Genomic DNA, 26,746 nt, shown 5'->3' on the forward strand with positions numbered 1-26,746 from the left:
TTGACCAGAATAACAATTTTAGTTAATTTATTTCCAATGCTCGGTTTCTTACAAATTGATGTGGGAGCTCATCCACCACAACAAGAAAGTATATTGTGGATATGAGATTACCATAATTGAATAATAACATTGACTTTCTTTACTATATAACATCATAGTGAAGTACTTCAAGTGATCAGACACTGTCCATCAAGTTTAGTATAGTACAAAATATCCTTGATTTAAATACATATTTTTTTGAAGAAAACCATAAAGAAAGATATTCTTCAGATGTTTGTAGTGAGAAGTCACTCTTTTATAATCTGAGATCTTCAAATTCCTGCACTTTTTGTACAATCTAATATGCACAATCCCTAATGATGTGAATGCCCATCTTAGTGGGATATGTGGCATGCAACTCATAGTGAACATCATCAAGCTCCCTTCTAAGTTTGTCTTTGGAGGTAGCATAAATCGTCTTTGCTCTGATACGAGATGCAGCAAAAGACCTGATGAAATCATTAAAAAAATCACCACTTAGTCACCACATTTAGATTTTGAAGATAGACATTGATGTGCAATTTGTTTAGTAAAATTGATAAGGGCAAAAAAAGTAGATAAAATTACATTCAATTGAGCACCACCTACTTTAATACTCACCTTATTTTGGATCTAGAAAATTATTGTTTCAAATTTCAATCGATGCACCATATTTATGTATGAATTACATTCACATAAGAAAAATGATTAAAATGAAAAAGAACTGACCAGCCAATGAAGAATATCTAGCTTTTCTGGTAGTTGTCAACAGCTACGAAATTGAAATAAAAAACAACATATCTGCAGTCATTGTCGAGGGAGAGAGGCTATGAAATCAGCATAGCTTTTTGCTGCACCTCCAGTTTTGTTAACGAAGAGGTTTGTTTAGTTTGTTCATCTATCTAGAAAAAACTGTATTGATGCACTTTCTTCTGCTTCAGGTCCAAAAACATACTTTTGCAGCCCTCAACACATTCATGCCAGTAGTCTCCTAGTTCAAGTACCATCAAATACGTCATTAATTTACAGAAATTGAAAGCTTAAAAAACAATAAGATATACCTTTCAAATCCTTTTTTTATAATAATTGGTCATTTTATAATAAATATGTTTTAAGGAATAAAGACTAGCCCAATTGTGCAAATGATAAAAAGTATAGCGCTTTATTAAAATTCATAGGTTCACCACTTAGTCACCACATTTAGATTTTGAAGATAGACATTGATGTGCAATTTGTTTAGTTAAATTGATAAGGGCAAAAAAAGTAGATAAAATTACATTCAATTGAGCACCACCTACTTTAATACTCACCTTATTTTGGATCTAGAAAATTATTGTTTCAAATTTCAATCGATGCACCATATTTATGTATGAATTACATTCACATAAGAAAAATGATTAAAATGAAAAAGAACTGACCAGCCAATGAAGAATATCTAGCTTTTCTGGTAGTTGTCAACAGCTATGAAATTGAAATCAAAAACAACATATCTGCAGTCATTGTCGAGGGAGAGAGGCTATGAAATCAGCATAACTTTTTGCTGCACCTCCAGTTTTGTTAACGAAGAGGTTTGTTTAGTTTGTTCATCTCTCTAGAAAAAACTGTATTGATGCACTTTCTTCTGCTTCAGGTCCAAAAACATACTTTTGCAGCCCTCAACACATTCATGCCAGTAGTCTCCTGGTTCAAGTACCATCAAATACGTCATTAATTTACAGAAATTGAAAGCTTAAAAAACAATAAGATATACCTTTCAAATCCTTTTTTTATAATAACTGGTCATTTTATAATAAATATGTTTTAAGGAATAAAGACTAGCCCAATTGTGCAAATGATAAAAAGTATAGTGCTTTATTAAAATTCGTAGGTTTCCTACATCCACACATCAAATATGTATTTAGGTATTGGAAGTTGTGCAAACAACACTAGAATAAATTATTCATAGTAGAACATAGTTTGCAAACTGTTTAAGCCAACCTTGTACAACTTGGATTAAGTCAAGAGAAAGTTTAGAAAAAAGAAAACAAAGGCATATATACATTTAACATCTCCAATAAAAGTGTCAAAAGTAGTAAGACTGGTCCTTGACATTCAACAAACAATTCTGGGACATGCTTTACACTTACAAATATATTCTATGAAATCAAAGAATTGGAGAAAAAACATTGTTAACTCAGCTTCGACACATTGACAGCGTAGTTACACTCCACCACCTTGACCACATGTAGACTAACCACTTAACATGTTAATGGCCAAGTTTCTTTTGAACCAAGTCGATGTCTCACCAAGACCCTATCAAACAAACTCTAAAAAAAGGTATTAGCAATCACACTAGAACATTACATTCTTATTGCTTGTTTCTTAAATCAAACAAATAAAAACAAAAAGATACAAATTTTAATGATAAACATATAGATTTATAGATATCTGTACATCCTGTAGGATATATGTGTTAATCTAGAAACCTGAAATCAACAATAGGAAAAGTCTGAAAATGATATTTTAATAAGATGCACCAAATCATTACTATTATACCTTTTACCAACCAAGTCCAGCTTTAAAAATATGGAATCAATACAAATGATACAATCAGCATCATGTATCTGTTTTCTTCATCATAATATAAAGGTTAAGCCATCAACTAGAGGGAAGAACTAGCACCGGATATGGAAATTGCATCTGAATGTAAAATAGCATATGTTGTTGCTCTTGTGAAAAAGTACAGGAATAATATGGACCAATGAGTTAAACAAGGGAAGTCTCCAATATCTAATGAGAAATGTCCATTGGATGAGTGTGACAAATGCAACCGTTTGTATTTATGATGGCAAGAAGTTGCCAAAAGTCTTAAGCTTGAATTAAATAAACATGATCCTTCTGGATGCATCCTGTAGTGGCAATGGTGTTATACGAAAGGATGAAAAGATAAGAAGAATAGGAGCATTAAAGATACTTCAGACAATTCATCTCTGCAAAAGGAAAATAGTTTTGACAGCAATTAACATGAAGAATGCAGATCAAAGAGTCAGATGATATATTTAACGTGCTCAATAGTGGTTGCAGAAAAATATAATTGAGTGAAAATGAACAAATTTGAAAAGGGTCACTTTAAATTTTGAAGAGAATGCCATGTGGCATAGAATCTGTGAAGTATTTTCAACTCCCATCTTGATCCTATTGAAGGCATGGTTGTTTGTGCAGATGGCTTACTCTGTTGTACAATTATCAATGGTTATTTTGTATAGATTTATAACATGGACAGATATGGCATGATGGTCATAAGTAGCTTACCATTTGTTCATGATAATATTCCGGCTAAATAAATTATAATTTATATTCTTATAATAGGATACAATAGGAATTCTTTTCATCAACAGATATTTCCCCTTCCTACATTCTGTTACCATTTTTCAGATGTTTCCTTGTGAGCAAGGGTAACAGGAGTGTGAGTAGAAAGGACTTTTTTTCACTATATATGAACTGGGTCATTTGGTCATTGTAGTAAGAGTATCTATATGTCTTGCCATAGATTCTCTGTTCAATACTCATGGAAGACAGAATGGCATAGAAATCCCAAAAAACTCCAAGCAGTAGCAACACTATAATGAATGACAAACCTCCTCAGTCTCATTCAAATTTTCTGTACATCCAATGATATAGGCAACAATCTTGCCCAGCCTCAAGAACAACCTTCCAATGCATTTGATCTTACTCTATAAGTAACACTAATCCACCACAGAGATGTTGATTATATTTTGATTGGGCAAAGCTATTTTTCTATGATCTTCAATCTACGAGTTTAGAACCAACACTCCTAGATGTTTGTGGAATGTCTATCAAATAATAGAGTTATTGGCATTAGCATGATTCGCACTCAGGAGAAGTTAGCATAAAGGAGACACCTTGAAAATGGCAACCTGTTGGATGGTTTTGAGGAATTCTATCGTCATGCCCAATGGAATTCTTTTTAGCTTCCATAGCCATCTGTCTTGGAGTTTGTATTGTTTTTCATTCTTTAGTTATTCATATCTAATACTTCTTTAATTTTTTGCAGGTTTAATGGACGTTCTTGCTGGAGGAAAAGCCTACACAAATTTGGATTATGAAGACTATGACACTCAATGGGAAAAATAACAAATTGGATAGAGTTTGCAATCATTCTAATCATTAGAATGAAGAAATGGAGTCATCACTCGTGTGTCTGAACTCATGCACACGTACAATCTCCTCATACTGTAGTCATTAGATCTTGTATGCATAAACGATGGTTGTTTTAGATTCATCAAATACAAGTATGAAATGGATTATCTATCTACGGCAAGGATTGGCGAGTTCAGATTATATGAGTTTAAAAAATTCTTATTTTCAAAATAACACGCCATTCCGAAGTGTAATGAACGTATGTGTAGAAGGAGAAGTATGCACTTGGAAGGCTTGTCATTATCCGGAAGAAACTACAGATGTACAAAGGAGCCTATATGGACGTTTAGCATGGAATTTTGTTATATCCCAATATCGAGCAAACAATTTGAATAGAGTTCGGTCATCATTCAAAACAAAAGCCATTACTAATCAAAGTTACATTAAAGTTTTGAGAGGATTAGGTTTTTGTTACTAAAAGACGTGATGCTTGGGCAAGCAACCAATACCCCTTTCTTATGTATAAATATGAGATGCAAAATCAAAGCCATATAAGATATATATTCATATACAACTTCAAAAAAAATTGGCATATTATTATGCACTTTTGATATATTATATTCTTTCAATTGGTGAAGATGAAATGTTGAACTAAGCTCATGGATATGTAGTTGGCAGGTGTAAAGCCAGAATCTACTATCTTTATCAGCATACTCCCTGCATGTGCCAAAATGGGAGCTTTCAAACAGGGTATGGGTATCCATCAAAGCATAAAGGATAGAGGACTTTTGGCAGATGTAGTAGTTGTAAGTGCACGGATAGACATGTATGCAAAATGTGAAAACATAGACAAGGCACGTGAAGTGTTTGACAGAATGACTCAAAGAAATGTGGTTTCATGGACTGCAATGGTTGGAGGATATGCACATAATGGATTTGTTGAAGAGGCTTCAGAAAATTTCAAGCATATGCAAGTGGTAGGTGTAAAACCAAATTCCACAATGTTTATCTACATCCTCCCTGCCTAAGCCAAAGTTGGAGCTTTGGAACAGGGTATAGATATCCATCGAAGCACATTAGAAGGGGATTTTAGGACAGATTAAAGTTGGAAATGCACTGGTAGACATGTATGCAAAATGTGGAAGCGTAGACAAGCCACATCAATGGTTTGACGGAATGCATCAAAGAAATGTTGTCTCATGGACTGCGATGACTGCAGGTTGTACAAAAAATGGATTTGTCAAAAAGGCTCTTGAAACTTTCAAGCAAATGTAATTGGCAAGTGTAAAACCTTATTCAACAACCTTTGTAAGCATCCTCCCTGCCTGTACCAAATCGGAGCTCTGGAACAGTGTATGGCCATCCATCAAAGCATAATAGGAGGAGGCTTTTCATCAGATATTACAGTTGGAAATGCTCTCTTAGATATGTATGCAAAATGTGGAAGCATAGATAAAGAATGAGAATTATTTAACAGGATGCCTCAAAGAAATGTGATTTATTGGACTGCAATGATTGCGGGAAATGCGCAAACTGGATTTGGTGCAAAGGCTTTTGGAATTTTCAGGAAAATGCAATTGGCAGGTATAAAACCAAATCCAACAACCTCTATCAGCATCCTCCCTACCTGTGCCAAAATATCAAACCCTCAGTTTCAAACCTACTCACAACTGTTTGTAAATATCTCACATTCTAACCAGTAAAAAACAAATGAACTTTGGTTATTTTGATGCTTACTAATCCACCTTTAAAATGTATTTGGTTCTATATTGAAATGACTTGTCTCATGAAAGTTAAAGATGCCCTAGCAAACCTATCTGTGAATTTCCTAAGTTTTCTAAAAGTGTTGTATAGTTCTCTTCATTATCTTAGTTGTTTGAGAAGTTTAATGGCTTTCAATGGATAGATAAGTTGAAGGCCAACACAATGAACTTCTACATCACAAATTAGAAGTAAATCCACAAAGGTTTTGTTTATGCTTTCTCTGTACACATTTTGATGTGTTGTTTTGAATAGCTCTAAATCTCTATGTACTGGTTCAATTTTAGATCTAAAGCCAAGGGTAGAGCTTACACAGTGATCGTTTTAGCTGTTGATACAATATAACAAAAATTTGGAGCCTTCCAAATCCATTGCTAAAACTCAGAACGCTAAAAGAGTTGAAAAAATTATATCAGGAAATGCCTGCAAACGCTTGGATAAGGCCATAGCCAGCTAGGAAAATCATCAGTCCTACAATGTCAGGGATGTGTTAAGTTTGGCATTGGTGGGAAGAAGGAGAAGAAAGGGAAAGCTGAACATTAAAAAAACATAGGTGAATCTAAGTATTTGAGGCATTTGCCCTCATGAAGTATTTGGGCTTGCTTAGCCTGTGGTCAGTTCGGATGTGGTGTTGAAGAAAAGGGCCTTAGTCTAAATGGGAATGCTTGGCAGTACTGGCTCAACGCATGCCACCCTTATGTTGTACAATGCAATGAAAATAACAACCTTGAGTGTTGGTATTTCCTCTGCAAAACAACTATGCAGGATAATTTTTTTATGGACGGGGCAGAGGGCTTTAAGAGCTTGTAGTTGGAAGCCCTTAAGTTGGTTCAATAGAAACTACTCAATCAAACTTTGATTGATGATGTCAGTGGTGGTGTCATCTTCTATGGGGAGAATGTGATGAGTGATACTGAAAATAATCAACCTCAGGATCTGGATGGAGGTAGTGAGGACTCATGCAGTAGGACTGGTAGGCCCATTGTTAGGGGTCTGATGAATCTTGGTAATACTTGTTTCTTTAATTTGGTTGTGCAGAATTTGCTTGCATTGAATGTACTATGTGATCATTTCATGAAATCTGGTAAATTTCAAGGACCCATGACTTTAGCTCTAAGGAAGCTTTATTTTGAAACAAGTTCAAAGGGGCTGGGGCAAAGAGATCTCGGTAAGTCTAAAGAAGGAATGAAAGTGAATGGGATCATCAACCCCAATGCTCTTTTCCATGCCATCTGGGACAAGGCATCACAATTCAAGGGATTTTAGCAGCAAGATAGCCATGAGTTATGGAGATATTTACTCGATTGCTTATAAGTAGAAGAATTATGAATAATAAAGTCCAATGGATCTGTATCTTTGGATTTGAGATCATCTAAGAAAAATACAGATGAAAACACAAACCATGTGCCTAGTACACAAGATATAGTAACTTTAGTGGGTCGTGTATTTGATGGTCAGTTGTGTAGCACAGTTTACTACTGGAATTGTGGTCACTCTTCAATGGCTTATGAACTATTTTTTGACTTGCAACTGCAAATTACAACTAAACAAACAACTGAAAAGGCCTTGTTGCCCCATTACAGAGGCTCATCATTTCCCAAAGCGAAGTTAAAGAACAATGCCAAAACCATTAAGAATGGAAATACCGTGGGGAAACAGAGATTAGGCATTTATCATTCTCAAGCAGATGTACCTTCTCAGGAAACCTCAGCATCTTATGGTGAAGACAGACATTCATTTATAGGAGAAAGAGTTGAGAATTTGTCTGCTTCACAAGAAAACATTGAATGGATTGGGCCTGATCTACAAGAAGATGTAAGATGTAATAGATCTTCTCGGCAAGAAGATACTGCATGGAATGAATTTTCTCCACTAGAAGATACTATGTGGATGGATTATCTTATCTATTTGGATCTGAGTCTGATGATATTTTAAATCAAGATATCTGTAAGACATCAGAAAATGTATAGCAACTTGAGAACTATCGTGTAGGAATTGATAATCTTGAATGTGGATTTATTGCATCTGATGACTCTAAAACAGAGCCTCCTCTTCTTTTTGTTGGGGACTAAGATGTTTTGTTAGTTCCTTACAAAGGAGTAGATCTAATATCTGGGCAAGACCTTCAGGAAAAAGAAGATTCTTTGGAGTTGGATCGAGAGCCTGAGGAATCTTTAAGCAATTAGTTCAATGTTGATGTCTCATGTACAGACCCAGAGTCTTTTGATGGTTTTGGACAATTGTTTGAGGAGGAAGAAATGGTGCATATTCAAAAAAAGGAAGAAGGGTCTGAGGACTTTTTTGCATAATGCAATTGGCAATCATATTTTGTGTACAGAAAGCTCTATTGTAGCTAGTGAAACCCATAAAGAAGATATGGAGACCAATGTTAAACCAATGTTTCCTGATGGTGTACAATAACCTAAGATTGTAAAATGTTAAGCATTTCCCTATAATTCCAAGCTCATGGAAAGACTAGCATTATGTACATAAACTCTTGAATAAATATTTTGTGGAAGACTTCATTGTACACATTCAACTTATTTTAAATAAAATTGAAAAATCTTGCATTTAGAAGAGTCACCCAGAAACAACATTTAGTATAATATGTTGACTAAATTTAAGAAAAATTTGACCATCTTCCTTATACACACAAGCTACTCTTATTTTATTTTGTTTAAATCTCCATACCAAAACCAAAAATAAAGTAAGCATGGAACTTACATGTTTCTCCAAGTCCAACTGTCATGCAAGCTCCTTAACAGACCTCTGAAATTCATCCTTTGATTCTTTCAAATACTATATTTCCCTTATAGCCTGCATTTAGAGAATTCCAACCCTTTAGGAAATCAGATGTCACTGAGGAGGTACCCATATAGAAGATATAGATATATTGCTGATAAATATGATATATAAGGCTTGCTATCAAAACCAATAGCAGATTATCTACTATATTTTCTCATGGATTGTGAAAATTAAACGATTTACATCGGTATAAACTCTCTAAGAATAAGTCTCATTGTTAGAAAACTATTTAGTTCAATATCTAATGTGTGTAAGTCCTGCAAACTCTGTTTTAATTTATAAAAAGAGGTTTTGAAGGATCCATCGCATACCTGAAATGACGAACATTGATGAAAGAGTCACGAGGCCCTGCCTAGGAGATATTGTGTAGCCATTAAACACTTGGGGGTTAGAAAAATCATGCATAAAGAGTAGACAGATGTGAATTACCAACACATAAAACTTTGATGTGGACTGGATATTGATTTGTGGTTGTTCCAAGCTTGAGGAGTTGTCCATACATGTTTGTCCTGGAACGAGCTGCTTGGAGAAGATTAATATTGGACCATGTTATAAGTTGCAAAACATAACACTGCCAGGAAATATTTTGAATATCATTGTGCAACATTCCATACATTCACAAAAGATCACAGGAATGGATGATCTTTCAAAGCTGACAGAGCTGGACATCACTGAGTGTCTGGAGATGGAGGTTCCATTTCTTGCTGAATTGAGATGCCTGGAGAGAATTACCACTAACTCTTCTCAGAAGTTTCATATGATAATATTGCTAACACTAGTCTTGACAATCACAGTGCAGCAGAGTAGAAATTTGCAAGTGGTGGCAGGGATATGAAATCTTCCAAAGCTTACAGAGCTGTGCATTATTGAGTGTCCTCATCTTAAGAACTTGCCTATACTTTATGGTCTAAGTAGTCGAGAAACCATTACTTGATAGATGCGGGAAGCTTAATCATCTAAAGCCGACTGATGGTAAGATTTCAGAAGGGGTGTGATGTAGCTTTAGTATGGAGCATTTGTTGCAGTTGTGGATATTGGATTGTTTGGCGCTTGAAGAGCTTCTCTATTTTGCACATAGAACTTGCTTGGAGGGGATTCAAATAATCAAGTGTACAAATACCATGAATATTTTCCATAGAATAATGCCAATAATAATGACAGACATTAGACATCAGGAAACTTGAGGTATCTAAACATCCTATCCTAGTTCTGGATCTTTACTACAACATGGCTCTGATACCATGTTAAATTTTGTAGCCAGAATAGCATAAACAGAGAGCTAAAACTTAAACAAGATGCTATAGTAGATTAAAGTCATTACCATAAAATATAATCACATACGATGATGCATACAAAACCATCGAGAACTGAAATATGGTGAACCTCTATTCCAAGAGAACTAGAGCATCTCTACAGCTTCAGAGCAAAATGAAAGAGGATAACACAACCAGAATGTGACGACAACTCCATCAGAGGACAAAAGAAACCATACATAGAGTTCTGAGAAGCATGTTCAGCCAATTTCAGGTGTAAAGATCTTTCTCACAGCTATTAACTTCAACAAATAACAACCACAACTCTAAAAGCAAAAGTGATTAGACAACAAAAATGTCAACCTTGACTCTATATTTACGCTTCATTAATTTATTTATTTCAGAAAGGAGAGATAGACATTGTTATATGCTTTTGAACTGTAGTTCTTCTCAGATAAAACTCTACACTGAAAGAGTTGTTTCAGTTCATAAATAGAAACTTGCCTTTTCATTCCTTATATTGCCATTTCTGTGACTCCAATCATGGGTTTTACACATTCATTCCTCTCTATGTCACTTATCTTCTTGTCTGCCACCATGATGGGTCATCAACAAGAAGACAACGTGGTGTGTGGGATCAACAGCTATCCATTTTCAAATGGCACATGAAAATGTCTTTCGAGATTCAACTTTCTGGATTACAGTAATCACACAAAGGGATGCCATCCAATTCTATAGGAGCAATTGAGCTGCAATACTAATGGTTTAAAAATGGAGCAGTTTGAGAGAATAAACTGGCCTATGAATGATTATGACACCATCATAAACATAAATGGCACCGAATGCTTGTAGGCATGTATAGAAGATTGCGTTTGTAGAGTTGTTATCCAGAATGGAAATCGGCAAAGTGTTGGAAGAAGTCAATTCTGCTAGGAGGCCAAGAAGATAATACTAGTATAGCTTTTGATAAAGTCTACATGACCTCAGTGTCTATTTCTTCCACACCTATTCCTACAGTGGCTGCTCCTCTGATGGCTGCTCCTTCTATGACATTTCCTCCAATGCCTGTACCTTCTACACTGCCTAAGGAAGGTAACAGGCATATAACTCAGTATAAATAGAAGACTGAAAATATTATTATAATATATGTAACAGATAAGAAATTATTCAAATCATACAGGTCAAGGATAAGGTAAAGAAGCAAAAGCATTGTTATGCAGTTAACAGATTACAGTGAATTAAACCTTCAATACAGTCCAAATGTTTTCAAGCCATGTTGCTGGTTCAGATTCCAGTACGGATGCGGGTTCGAAATTCCTCCAATTTTTTTGAGGGTTGGGTTTGGATTCGTTTTGGGTTCACCCTTACAAAAACATTTTTTTATAAAATATGTATGTGTGTATATATATGCAACAACAAATAAGTCCATACATCACTATGCTAATAGTAAAACAACATAGCAAAATACACCAACATATCTATGTTTCAGTTCAATAGGATATTAATTGCATCATTTAGCCATACATACAACATGATACACTTGCTTGGTCACATGCATGTAACATATTTCCATATCAAGGGGACAGTTTGAGACTTAAAGGAATTGTCAAAAGATAAGTGCAGTTAGCTGATTTTTTATTTTTTATTGGTTAGAGGATTTCTAACCAGGCTAGATCAAAAGTTGAGTTTCAAATTCTAAGGTCTGGATTCAAAGATATCATATCTTTTTTAAAGAACTTAGAAATTCCTCTATAATCATCAATTTGGATGTCACCTATTGCCAATTTGGATTTCCTCTATAAGCAAGTGTTCATTTTCATTCACAAATGCATAAATGACATGTAGACCATTTTTTTTGGTCTTTTTAGTGGTCACTAGGGTTGGGAAGATCATAGACCAATTTAGGCAAAAAAAATGCTTTAAAAAAGTCTAAAAAAATGTTGTCACACCAAATTAAGCCCAGGTTCGGCTGTTGGGCTGCAAATTATTCAAGATTCGCTGCAAATTCTGCCCGGGTTACTTTGACAGAATTTGGGGAGAATTTGACAAGGACCAGACTTTGCACAGAATTGAACCAGACTTTGAGAGTTGCTGGAGAGAATCTGGTAACTTAGTTTTCAAGCAAATATCACGAATGTTGTATCAGAGACTACTTGACATCAAAAGTATATTAATATTATTCATGTGTAAAGAAGTTTTATTGTGATTCAGAAACCATACAGAAAATCAAAGAGAAAGGTAATATCACAGAAATAAGGCAGCAATAGTACAGTCAGTGGGAACAAAAGGTACAATCAAACTCAGCCTGGTGGTGTGGTAAAACTATATTTGTCAAAACAATTCCTGAGGGTGGTAAATCTACTGATATATGGATTGGTAAAAGAAATATATGTATTTCTCAAGTACCTATCATAAGAAAGTGTTGGTCAAACAACTTTAAGGGGATATTAAGAAACAATTCTTTAAGGGGATGTTACAAGAAGCCATTTCTTTCACATTTTCAAGGCATCCCAAATACAGTATCATACTCAACGCATATCCTTACACCAATAATCACCACCTTTACAAAGACCTATTTATGTAATGGAAGGGTAATCTCAATAGAAGCCTACTTATCCTTTCTTCTGAGGTTTGAATGAAATTACTAATTTTCCAAAATTGTCTTTACCAAATTTCATATAACAAACAAACAGATATAATCTAGAAGGAAATTGTTTTCTTAAAAAGCTTATTATTAAGGTACACAAATTTTCTAGATGCAAACTGACACAAGAGACATATAGTGTTTATGTGTACACATACTCGGCCTTAACATAGACACCATGGTGGCCTTCAAAGAAGTCATTGAGAGTAATCTATTGCTGGTAATCCACAGTTTTAAGCTGTTATTTCCTGTTACATAGCGTAGATGTGTTTCTAGACGGGATCATTGGTTTTAGTTGATGATAAACAACTAACTATGGTGTTTCCTCCTCCTTTGAATCCTGATGTATGGGCCTAGATGTGATGTTGTTGTATAAAACTATTGAGCTTTCCTTCTGAATTTGAAATAGTAGAATGTGCAAACTATGAATAAGTATTTTGATCTAGGTTTGCATCCACTGCAGAAGATCCAGGGGTTTCATCCTGAAGCAAGCTGTAGAGAGAGAGAGAGAGAGAGAGAGAGAGAGAGAGAGAGAGAGAGAGAATAAAACAATCAAACCATAGAATAATCTTCAAAACTTCAATCAATGCCATAAAAGGGAATAAAACTGAGTTGGAAAATCACTGATCTCGAAAAGAAGCAATCTCATCAATAATCTTTACTTGGCATCCACCAACATAAGGGAAAGCTTAAAATAAGAGTTTTCAAAACTTCACTTAACCGCACCAAAGGACTTAGTCATGTCAGCAATTTAAATTTTCCCCTTATTTTAAATTATTACCTTCTCCCTTTATTAATGAATACACTCAAACACAAATCTCAATGCTCAAAATGTGTTGCTAACAAGGATGAAAAAAAAAGAGGATTCTTAAGTCTATTGACTGATGGAATCATTGAGTGTAATCCAATTGTAGAAATCAGCATTGCACAAGTTAAAATATTAGAACACTGGTGCAAGGGAAATGCCAGATTATTTCTTATTCAATGAAAGATGCATAAAGAACCTCTTCTCCAACATCATAAATCTATCTCCACCCAATGCCATATACACCTTTTTGGTGTCAAAAAACAATATGGATAGATTTCACATGGCACCACGCAAGCATGCACAAAACTTAATTACTCATCACCAGTGGCTTTGCTGGAGATCCAAGGGCCTAGAAATCAAACTACTAAAGTCCACTCAGAACAAGAACAAACAGAATAGGGGAATTTTATCGTGTGGTAATGTTGAGTGTCATAAATATTGTAGCCTTTGTCAAGTACTATATTTCAAAATTCAAAATCCACCACATGTTTTTTCTTGCGCATAAACTATCAAAGAGTGAAGTATTGTGAAGTGTTGCATTGAAGAATGACCATTTATACTTCCATAACAAATTTATTTAACCATAATGGCTTAGTAGAATAATGTACATAAATAACTATAATATTTCATTGCAAAATTATTACACAAACATAAACTAGGTACGTCCACATTCTTATTGTCATTGTCATTACTTTTCTTGAAAAATGGTTTGCATTGTTAAAAGGAAATTTTTCCTCCCCCACTAAAATCCCCAAACCTACTTCCCTTATCCCAATAGTAATCCATTCTGAGACATCCAGGGACACACCTTGTCTATTAGACCTTGTACCAGGGAAACTCCCAAGAACATTCTCAAAGAGTCAGGATGTTGCCTGTACATATGGCCATCCTTGAAATGGCTAAGGATGTCTGCAATGTCCCTCAAATATCTTGGGGACATATACAGGGATCAGTGATATTATTTTTTTAATGTATAAATAAAGTTGAAACACTTAATAAATGCAAAGACCTTTTAAACATTTTTCTCAATCTAAATAATAAGTTGTTTAGGTAGCTCAGGGTATTGTAAATCTTTTTTCAAGAAAATAGTGGTCAAAGAAAATGAGACAGTGATGGTTGTTTTAAGGAAACAAAATGTGGATCACGGTTCTGAATTGAAAAGCCTTTTCATATAGGATCTGAATGAAAATCCTACAATATATTTATATAAAAATTTGCACCATAAATTGTTGTATTGCTTTGTTATTAAAACATTTGAACAATGAAATTTTAAAAAATAGCTATTTTATTGGTCCTATACTACTATCAGCTATGTCAATTTTCTGATTTAATTTTTAAAATCAAAGCTGATAAACCCATATTCATATAGACACACACTATCATCCCCTTCCTAAAATGTCATGGATGATAGCCTACAGGAACTAGTTGAGTGTGACCTTTTTTTTTTCAATTACTCCAGTATTCAAAATTCATATGATAATAGAGTGCACAATGTGTTTGACATCAGCTATATTTGTAGTAGAAAAAGAAGCAAACTCCTTAGATTCTAGATGTTTCTAGCTTGAAACTTGCATGCTATATCTAGAAGCCTGAAAAAACTAGTTTAATTACCTTAGTTCTAATATGGTTACAAGCCCATGTCCACTCTTCCATGTTGGATACAATTCCCTCTATCTACAAAGTGTCATTGTCTTTAAGAGTTAGGTTTCTTATTAAGATAACATCCAAAATCAAATAAGAAAAGAGATGATCTTATTTTATCTTAATTAATATAAAACAATGGTGATGATGGAAATCTTCATATTCAAGTTTATAAAACTGCTGCAGTGATGGTAAGGTAACAGTCAACAAGGAAGATGTGAGAGATGGCTACACATTGCATTTATATTGTGACATTGTGCTAATCAGACTACAAATAAGAATTCTACATTTTAACTAGATTACCTTGTGATTAAGGCACAAGAAAAATGTAAAAAGTGAGGCCTAGAAAACTAACTTAGATGTCTATTAAGAGCTTGAAATTCTGATGAGTTGAAACTTTAGAGATGGAGCCAATAAACAAATGGACCTTCACTGATTAGTGGAAATCCTGAACCAAAATATGAATGCAACAGAGTTGTCACTCTAGATATGAAAAGTACGTTTATACCACTCTTGTAGTGTCATCATTTTATCATAATATGCAACTACTATCATCCATATTCTATAATATACAAACTACTAACCAAGGAAAAAATAACACAACATTAAATATCAAAAAATTGTGTACTGGACGACAATACTCACATCCCACCCATTGCCAGTATAAGAAATAATGGTATAAGAACAAGGGAACCTGCTATTGACAAGTAATGTTGGACTACATATAGGAAAATTGGGACTGCAAATCACATTGTCAATCAAATGAAAAGAGACAAAGTGTAGTGCCTGCCCCTAGTTCGCATTTTGCTAACATTATTGAACTCTTTTAGAGCTAGTTTCATGTAGTTGGTTAGCAGCATTCTTTTGAGATTATCGGATATTGTGCTATGGATTCAGTTTATTATGTGATGAGATCACTTAGACTTTATATTTCATGTATGTATGATGATTATTTTCAGTGTTTGCAGTTATTAATAATGATTAGTAAGATGATTTATTATCATATGTGTTTTCTTATGGATACTTACCCCATACTTGCATGTGTATGGTGTGCGTGTTTGCTTTGTGTGTCGCTTTTGTATGGTGTGTCTGATGTGGTTAAGGAAGGGAGTCGTAGTCACCTGCTAGTCGGGATCTACACGATGCACCACTTCCTGCCATTGCCTGTTTAGTTTAGTATATATTGTGTTTGTACATGCATGGTTTTTATGCAGGTTGCAGGTACCGGGTATTGACTTTCCTGAATTGCCAGGATGAGCGTACCCTATCACATTATCTCAATGATAAGAGAGGGGAGATAAATTCTCAAGTCCAAATCCCAACCCCTTAAGCCATTTGTTCTAATTGGAAAATTAGGACAAGTATCCGAGTTGAGTACCCTCCGAATACGTTGGATGACGTAATTCGAGATTTAAACCTTTGGTTTGATTTTGTATGTATTTTGGCTATGATGGGTTTTCATATTTTTACCTTATGAGTCTTTGATGTATTTTCTATTAATTAAACCTAATTAAAAGATTTAATTAATGGTTTAATTTAATGAAAAATTAATATGGTATTTTAATATTTATTTTATTTTATTAATTGAGAAATTAATTAAATTAAATAATTAAATGTGAAATAAAAGTTATAATATTAAATTTGGAATGTAACAATATTTATTGGAGCTCATTTTTAAATAAATGACTAAATAATATTATTATAAAGCTAATAAATATTTTAGCAATTAAGTTTTGGAAAATGAAGTTTAAAAAGTGGAAGATATATTTAAATTAATAAAAGATTCTAGATTTCATGTGACCAAAATATAAATATATTAAGATTGAAAAGTGGAATTATTAAAGTTAGTACATGAGATTTAATAAATAAATAAATTAAATTGGAAAGAGTAAAGTAAATATTATATTAATTAATGTGCATTATTTTAATGTTTGCTCACATAGGAGTTGGCAAATTCTTGAAAGTTATGTAGACAACATAGAAGTTTGCACTCTAAAAATGCACTAATTGTCTACACTTAGAAGTTAGCATTTTTATTTGAGCACATGGTGTCTACAACCTTAAGACTCATCTAGAAGGTTGGAGAAGACCCATGCTTGGTTGTCATGCTTATCTTCTAGTTGTTTCTAGAGACACTCTAGATGCATCTTAGAGGCCTTTAAATAGAAGCTCTCCTAGTGTATTTAAAAAAAAGCCACAAGCTACAAGCTTAATGGAAGCTACAAGCTACAAGCTTAAATGGAAGCTTCAAAGCTTACATGCATTGGAGAAGATTCATATGCTCGTATATTTTCTATTTGCTTCTATACTCCTTCTAGCACTTCTAGTCACTTGGAGGATTCGATTGGCTTGGATCTTGGAGGAATCGCGGATGATGGAGAAGGAAGGGATTCTCTATGGACTTCTGAGGCATGGCGGATTAGCATCAGTGTCCAGGTGCACTCGTGATATTCGCATATTCTCTTTGCACCATCTCTCTTCCTGTTTTCATCATGTTTGTTATATGTGTCTGATTATATTCCATGAATGAATTTGCAATTTGAATCGGAATCTAGATATGTATTTATTTGTTTGAGAAAAAAACATTAGAAAACCCTAGATCCAATTAAAGAGACATTAGATCTAAACGGGTTTGGGTTCGAATTAGAATTAAATTGAGAAAGGTGATTTCAAATTTATAGTTAAACCCATTGGATGAATTAATGGATATGTTTAGAAAACAATTATTTAACAGGAAGAATTCTTGTTTAGAAAAGCCTCTAAATCTGAGTATATATTTTCCTTTATAAATCTGCATATTATATATATATATATATATATACATTTTAAATGCAGTGAAAATTGATAACAAATTTTGTATATGTATATGTATATATATATATATATATACATATACATATACATATACATATACGTATATACGTATATACATATATACATATATTTGTGTATATTAAAATAAGAAACTTTATTTACAAATCTGTATTTGCAAATCGTATATTTTAAAATGCGATGGGAAAACCTTAGTTAGAATCCGAACGCATTTGTTAAAAAAAAATGTTTATAATACTAATGGATTTGGGGAGGGGCGGATATATCCACCCCTGCCCGCACCTGCCTTTATTTAATGGCACCGGCGGTCACCAGTACCCGCTGATGCAGGTACTGCAACTGCCGTCACAGGCCCTACGTTAGAGGGCAGGGCTGCACGGTCTCCCTAACATGCCACCGAGCGATTTAAAATCGCATAAACTTCTTTATGATAGCGATATAAGAATCGCTTAAAATGTTTCATTATTATTTTGTTTTATGATTATTAAATATGGTTGTAAGTGAGTTTTAATATATGCCACTTAAATTTCCTTTTTATTAATTCGTTTCTTTATTGTCAATCCTTAATTTATTTTAATTATATGGCATATTATTTTGGGAATGAATGAAAAGTTATGGTTTGAGTATTAATAACTTAATTGTTATTAGTAATTATTAAAATTATCAATGAGACTATCATTTATTAATAATTGCTAAGTATAACAAGTTATTAATGAATGATAGTATAAATAGTCGATATAATTATTAATTAGTTCAATGTAATTGACATTGATTAATAATTGAAATAATGTTATAAGTTAGGATCAATGGATTTGAGATCAAATTAGAAGGGAAGTTTTCATTGGAAGTTTATTTCAGATGTTAATAGAATATTGGTGATCCTATTAATAAGTTGTATTTTATATACATATTTAATTAAAATCAATGATTTTTAGTTAATAGATATAGATATATATAGATATTAAATGTCATTTAATGGGTGTTAATCAATGTTAGTACTGTTTCAAAGTAAGATTTAAAATTACTGTTAAAGCAAATCTTATTAATATGTTTTGTAGGGTTAACTATTTGTATAGTTGACCATTAATTGGTTTCATATGACCTATTCATCAATCTAATTAAATTAGATTTAATTACGATTGGTTAGTGGTCAAAGGAGAATAATTAATCAAATTATTACTCAACGTTCATAAGTGGAATATTTAAAGTAATGATGAACCTGTTATAGTCGATTTTAGAAAGGAGTCTTCTCACTTGATAACATTCATTGAACTAATAATATAGTAATGTAATTATTAGATAATTTAAATATTTGTAAATTATTTGATGAGTAAGTTATGTAAATAGAGTTTTGACTAGAATGATTATCGTTAATACAAAATTGTTAAGAAAATATTAGTATGACGAATGTGGTCATTATGGATAAGAATTCCAAAATAACTTGTTATTATTATTGAATTATTAATATGATCATTCGAGTGTTGAATTATAGTTGACTCTTATCTTACAGAATTCTAGTTAGTTGTTAGTCAACTAATATTAATTGGAACATTGCTATGGTTATGCAACTATTAATTAAATCAATTAATGAGAGTTAATTAGATTTAATTAATAATTAAGTTATGTAATAGAGATTTATTTGATATAATTCTTTTAGCGAGATTGTAAAAAAATTGATATCAAGTTGATATTACAACTATGATATTAATAATTAAGTTATGTAATTATTGATTAAATTAATTAATTAGAGTTAATTAGATTTAATTAATAATTTATGTGATTACGTTTTAATTGATATGCTAATATCGACTTCTCTAGCAAGGTTGTTAGGTATTTACATCGAGGTTGATAAGTCGTACTAATGACCTTAGATGTTTTAATGGTGAGACTTAGTAATATTGAATTGAAAATTATTAAATGATAAAGGTCATGGAATTGTGTATCTAGGTTAATTGATTGTTTGATCATCTTAATAAGGTTATAATCTTCTTATTCGAAGATTGATAATTGGTTCTTTTATGAATGAATAATGATCCTTTGATTACGTTGAAAGTTGAAGTAACATTAAGGAAGAGTTATTCAACTAGTAATCTCAGTAAAATAAAGTGAATGATTTTATTAAAAGACAAATGATTTAATGAGTAAATATTTATCCTTAAGTTATTCTTAGGATAATGCTATCGGGGAACAATTGGGTTGACTTGTAGGTCAAATGATGAAACTTAGACACTTGAGGTATACTTGCAAATGGAAAACTAGAAACCCCTACACATTATTCAACTATGTAATATAGCAAAACCAAAACATGTGTTTGCATCGTGCATTCTATATGCTTCTTGTTTTGGGTTTTGGGTTGGCTAGTGTTGACTAGTCTTAAGTTGTTAACAGAGGCTCGGGGGTTATGAGATATGTTGGCATGTTGATCTTATTTGGTCTCAATCTTTATAAGTCCAACCATGGTTATGTGATCGTATGCTCTATAAAATGTTTGTATTTGTTCTTCAGTCTTCATGTGTGAAGCTGAGATGTATGTGTATGAGATACCTGAGCTAATCATTTTTGAGTCATCGATCAGTTATCCTTGGATTATTTTCTAGTCACCATGATGGGACTGAAGTGTTGATTTTTTTCTTGATGATGTCATGTTGTGACATGTTTTGACTCAACCATTTTGGAGTCCTCAATCAGTATGATTTGAGATATTCTTGGTTGCTTGTTAAGAACCAATGGATATTGTGATTTATTTTGAGATATATTTTGGTTATTGAGAACCAATTGATACTTATGATTATCAGTGATGTCTTCAGTTGCCAATAGAGAATTGTTGTGGTCATGATTTTCTATGGATGTTTTTCGGATGCTCATGGAGATTTTGATGATTCTTATCTTGGAGATTTGATGATTCTTATTATGGATATTTGATGCTTTTATCATGGATATTTGATGGTTCGTTTTATGGATTATCTTTTGGATTTTCTTTACAGTCGCTTGTACAGAACTGTGGTGATTTATGATTCCATGAGCATTAGGGTAGGTAATCTACTTGTAGTGTCGGAAAGTGGCTTGCAATGGGGGCCGGGGCCCTAAGTGGCTGCCAGGGTAACTCATTGTAAGTTTGGTTAATAAGTGATAACATTTACACACTAAATGGGGATTAAATGAACCTAAAAAGATAATTGTTTGGGTTCTCGCCCATGCCTTGAGCGCTTGTACAGGCTAGGATGGGAGTAGTAAGACGCAGGGTTGCGACCTTGCATTTCGTAGTATGCCTCGTCAGTATGAGAGGATACTAGTGGCCGCATAAGATCAGTATGGACTCGTGGAGTTTAGCTAACTGCCAGGGTAACTTGTACGTGATAAATGCGATGACACTTTCCCGCTTGCAGAGTAGGTTTCCTACATGTCATTGTGTGCCTCTGGGAATTAGATGTCGATTTTGTGTGATGGAACCTTTGAGTTAGTATACTTTTAGGATTCTTGGACTATAGAGATTTATGCTTTGTGGTTTTGACAGCCTGTTTGGAACTTGAGATTATCTCCTCAGCACGGTGGGAGTGGACCACTTAGGTACCATGCGGTCGGGTGATAGTGTTTTATCACTCTTATTATTTGAGATCCGTCGAAGACACCGTGGCTGGAGCATTCTTGGTTGGTATTTATCTTAATTATGTTCTTGGAGCATTATGGTAGATGATATACCTTATGATGGATGTATTTACTGGTATGTTTCTTATATTGATGATTAGCATATGTTAGATGATGTTGTCTTATGCTTATATTTGCATGTTAGATTACTTCTACATATGATGTTGTATTTATTAGGAGTGACATTCCTACTATGTTTATAGCTGATAATCTCTTTGGTGCTTTGGAATGTTACGCACGGAGGGATGGCTAGGATCCACGATAGTCTAATGATGCTATTTACGGTTGGGAGGAACCGTGCACTTAGTTATTTATGTTTGTGATATATGGTTATCTTTTATGATGGATGTTTATATCTTTATGATGATGATGTATCATGTATGGTTATGATTTCATTATGTTATTGCATCGTGGATTAGTATTGGATGATGATGTTCTTTATTTACTTGGATGTTTATTCTTTTAAGCTTTTCATACTTTGTAACATGTACAGTGGATGATTGAGCAATTCTAAAGTGTGATTATTAAAAAGATACTTGTATATGGTTTAAGAATGTTGGAAGTATCATTGTTATTTCATAAGGATGTAATGTTAGATGAATAAGTTATGATTAGAAATAATTCAACGTTAAGGGATCTTTAAAAAATGTAATCTGTTATGTTATGTTATTTTCAGTTGGATGTTACTATTACTTCTGCAAGTGTTGTGTATGATTTTACTTTCATGTTTTAAAAAAAATTGTTTGGTAAACTTAGTGAAATTCTTTGGATCCCTTGGCGGGGCATTACACAAAGGATACATGTTATAATGTACACAGGAAGAAACTATTAAAAGAAAATCTGAACATTTGATATTAAGATTCTATTATATTAAAACCAGCCAATGCCATTTGATTCGGAAGAAAGACCTAGGTGTGAACAAATTGAAACAAGAACTTAAAAAGGTATTTAAGAATGTCAAAATGTCTATCTAAACATTTGAAAACTTCCTACAATTTCTATGAGTATTCCATCAAATTGCTAAATTAGTTTGTAACCTTTCAATGAACCCGATATTGATGTTACAGAGCATGCAACATCTTTGTAACTTGCCGTAAATGTTAGTTTTCTTTTCTAGTATGACAAAAGTTAGACTTTAGCAATTGAGATGTGTTCCATCAGAACCAACACTTCAACACTGTAATATACATGGATTCAAATGTGGAAATAAATCAGTCAACTGTAACTGCCATTATTTTGGGGCCAGAAGATTCATATAAAGTTAGTTTAAAATATTTACATCAATTCTGATTCCATACTCCAATTCACACCAAATTCTTTTAAAGTAAAAAGCAAAGTCCTCTAAAATTTAATCTATTTTTATGTTATCTTTTAGGAATTATTTTTAGCCATCCTTGTCCATGTTAGATTTCAGATACTCTAAAGATAATAAGTGAAAGGAGGCTCCATATTTGGCATCTGATACACAAATATGTGTATCGAAATAGGCCAGAGAAGTAAGCGTTGAGTGACTCTAAAATCTCGACTGAATGTTATTGTCCAGATTATGCATATCCTAATTTATTTTTCTGTTTAATTAGAAACATCTTTTATAGATTTATCATTTGGATGTATATGGTTTCTCTATCGATTGCGAAATCTGATATTGACAGCCATTTACAAAAGCAATTAACCAAAGAATAGTGAAATAGAACGATATCAATCATAATGATTGAAGAGAAAAATAGGCAATGCTCTGTTTTCGGTATGGAAAACCCAGAAACTTATTGCACCATTGAAATGTTACAGAACTGCACGCACGACTTGTCCACATTACATTAAGCTATAAAAAAAAAAATATAACTATGAAAATGATAATAACAAAAAAATAGATTAACATTAAGGCACCTATTTGAAGATATCCAACTCAAATGTCTCAAAAGAGCTCCTTGTGCTCCTTACACTTAGGACAGAGGATCATCCATGTTATCATCTATCCTGCACATTACTGTCCAAATAACTCTCGTTTAGATTTCATGCATGTAATAAATTGGCTATTGCTCCTATTTTATGACAATTAAAAAGATGACAACAAGCAGTAGAATTTTTTCTACTTAACATTACATATGAATATATAAGGAACAAACAACAGAAATCCCATTTTCTTGAAAGAGTTGAAATAAAAACATTATTACAATGAAATGAATATACATGTGGTTTGGTATAAACTAAAGGCATTGGATTGAAAATACCTGATCACCAACTCTCCTTGTTGAGAAACCATTGTGGCTAGCTGGGTAAAAATATTTCCAAGCTCTGAAATTGTGGATTCAATATTTTGGAGAGTTGTTTCCCTAGAATGCACCCACGTATCCTATGGCTGAATTAACTGTTGCTACATTTGTTGATCCATCTGAATGCTTTGCAGAACACATATAATATGTTAAACCTCCCATGCTAACAAAACAAGACATGCACATATAACTGAACACAACATGAGGTGGTGCATTTTGGAGTTGGAATTTAATTAATTTGGATTGCACCAATCAATTACTCACCCCATTTTTACTTTTAATGACTGCAGACCCACAACATAACTATCATTGTTTAAAATGACAGAGTAACAAACCACAAAGTATAGAAAAACCTGATTTTAACAATTTGAAAAAATAAGTAAAGAAAATGACAAACTATACTTCTAGGTTATCAAAATATATTTTGATGCCATATATTTAAAAACATAAAATCATATGAGAAATATATTAATACCAAGAGGTGATCAATCTCGATCAATATAAATTTTTAATACAGTAATTCAAAATAACATTATGGAAAAACAAGGCTCTCCATAATGAGGAATAAGGGATAAAACAATGCTAAAAGTGTAGAGGATGATTAGGGATGAAAGAAGGTGAAAAAGAAAAACATCTGCCTAAACATTTATCGAAAAGAAATAAAGAAATTATTATCGACTCAAAAATGCATCCACTGAAAATAGAGAGGAATTAGGGTAAACATACCCTAGGAAATGAAATAAATTAAACACTATTCCACAACACAATCAATCAACCCACAACATGCTTCAACAGGTGCACTTTAGCAGCAAATTGTCGCTGTCTGAATCTAATCTTCTTGATGAACTAATACAAGTTACCTATGCAGAAAGACTTTGCTTCTATTCAAACATATAATATGGTTAGAGATTCAAACTGCTATTAGAGTATGTAGATAATATATAAATCAACTAGTGACTGGCTGAAGGCAGTACTAGCAAGATTAGTTCTAAATTAGAGTCTATTGTGTCTATGTGAACTAATCTGGAGGATAAAACATTATAGAGGCCCAAGGGTTATAAAACAAAAGGCTTTTTCTTTATCATCAAATTTATGTCCCTTATTTAGCCACGTGTCATTCATGAATCATGATCTTTGAAGAACAAGCATTTAGTTAATGAAAGGAAATGCATAGGAATTTTTTCTATGGTTACCATTGTGACCTTTTCACACCATCGTCCCAATGCAAATAAAGACCCCCCTCTTTTTGTTCTGGTTGTAGTAGTGGTAATAGATAAGCATGGTAGAAACTCTACTGTCTCCAAGTCAGAAAGATGAGTCTGAGAAAAATTTACCCATCTAAGAGTCTGGTCGGTCAAGCTTCTTGAAGGCTATATTATAATATTTTAATATATCTGTCCCATTTTTGAGCCATAAAGAGGGCTCTTATTCATTCTACAAACCAGTTGTAATCCTGTGAATAATTATTTAAATTTTACAAACCCTAGATAAAAGATTATTATACAAAACATAGTCCTAGATTAAATGGACTAAAATCAGAAAGGCTGATTAAGAAAGAAATGAATTATACCTCTTACAAAAATGCAGACACCCTCAGCTCTAAATATTTTCTTTCTGATATCTCATAAACTCTCGTCTTCTTTCGCACATCATGTTACAGGCTACAAACTATGGATTCCCATGTGCTCCAATTAAATGAATCCAAATGAATATTAACCTCTTTACCTTGTAGGCTCTCCGGCATATCCATTGTGTTGAATCTCAATAAGGACTCAAATCTAATATAAAAAAGCCCATAAATAGAATAGCTTCACGGACTGAAATGTGTCTAAAATTTCCATGCGTGGATTACAATTGAAAAGCCTAGAAATAGGAAATCCCTCTGGCTCTCCTCTTAAAGGATCTCAATCCTACTTAGCCACAAAATTTAGGTGCATTGTAGCGGCAAGGTTTGTGTTGAGTGAATCTAGGGCATTTAGAGAGTGCAACCTAATCAGGGTTTTCTTTTTACATTTTTGACATTGCTTTTTGTTCAGAGCCTGATGAGGTAGGGGTTTGTTCTGCTTCCTACAATTGTTGTAATAACAGATCTCACACAGATTTTTTCATAAAAATCACAACCAGGGAAAAGGCCCAAATATTTGTTGTAAAATTAAACTAAACAAATGGGAAGAAAGGAAAAATAATGAAAAAAGGGTAAAAAAGCACTCGTGTTGAGTTTGAATGTTAGGAAAGAAAAGATTAGCATTACCCTGTTAATGAATGTGGCAGTGGCTCAATCAAGTGTTGTAGCCGAAATGAAGTGTAACATTGAGCAGACTAGTGACGTTGTTGCCAATAACGGCAGTCTCTCCGATGACAATTCCTGTCCATGATAAAAAAACACACCCTCCCCAATCCGACCGACGGGGTGGAGGTCCACAACACATTTTAGAAACCCTACTTTGGATAACCAGAGCGACCGAGAATCGATGCTGAGCCCACAAGGAATGCACAACACGGGTGCGCTTGGCAGGCGAGGAAACCCTTGAGGTTGAGCATGGTGTATTTGAAGGTTTGTGTTAAGACATCAAGAAATAGTTTTTAGAGATCCACGATAAGAGCAAAGCGGTTTTTGAAAGCTTGTTCACCAGATGAAATGCTAGCACGCTCTCAAATGTGTTGTGGGTGAGAATGGTGGAGCTGAGGAATTACAAGGATGGGCTCCACCTCTGCCTCTTCTGTAGCCTCTTCCTCTTCTGCCTCCATATCGCTTCCTATTCATCATACATAATTCCCATCCTCTGTGCAAATTTTTCGTTTCCATCCCGTCGAGTGGAAGCATCCTCTGATGCTGCTTCTTATTGCCATCAATTCCCCTGCCATAACCACCCTGGTTGTATTCGTAGAATATGTCCTCCCTCCCTATTTCTCCTCACCGCACTCT

The 26,746-nt window shown here is 33.6% G+C and overlaps 1 long non-coding RNA gene and 1 pseudogene across 7 annotated transcripts; one reads left to right on the top strand and one right to left on the bottom strand.

Moving 5' to 3' along the window:
• LOC149529193 (uncharacterized) lies at nt 1–26,746 on the bottom strand. Of its 7 annotated transcripts, XR_016358884.1 has the most exons (11): nt 26,072–26,746; nt 23,779–23,939; nt 23,435–23,534; nt 15,041–15,103; nt 9,339–9,442; nt 9,154–9,243; nt 9,036–9,072; nt 8,644–8,736; nt 1,437–1,698; nt 748–1,009; nt 1–488 (listed from the first exon to the last, which is right to left on the bottom strand). It is a non-coding gene; the product is annotated as an uncharacterized LOC149529193 (long non-coding RNA). The 7 variants fall into 7 exon arrangements; XR_016358881.1 differs by lacking the exon at nt 15,041–15,103; XR_016358883.1 differs by lacking the exons at nt 9,036–9,072; nt 15,041–15,103 and having other exon boundaries at nt 748–1,006.
• LOC149529194 (uncharacterized) lies at nt 4,283–8,340 on the top strand (annotated as a pseudogene).

Source organism: Cupressus sempervirens, chromosome 11 (genome assembly GCF_028749045.1).
Source record: "Cupressus sempervirens isolate cs-2001-9-10 chromosome 11, ASM2874904v1, whole genome shotgun sequence".
Lineage (NCBI taxonomy): Eukaryota > Viridiplantae > Streptophyta > Pinopsida > Cupressales > Cupressaceae > Cupressus > Cupressus sempervirens.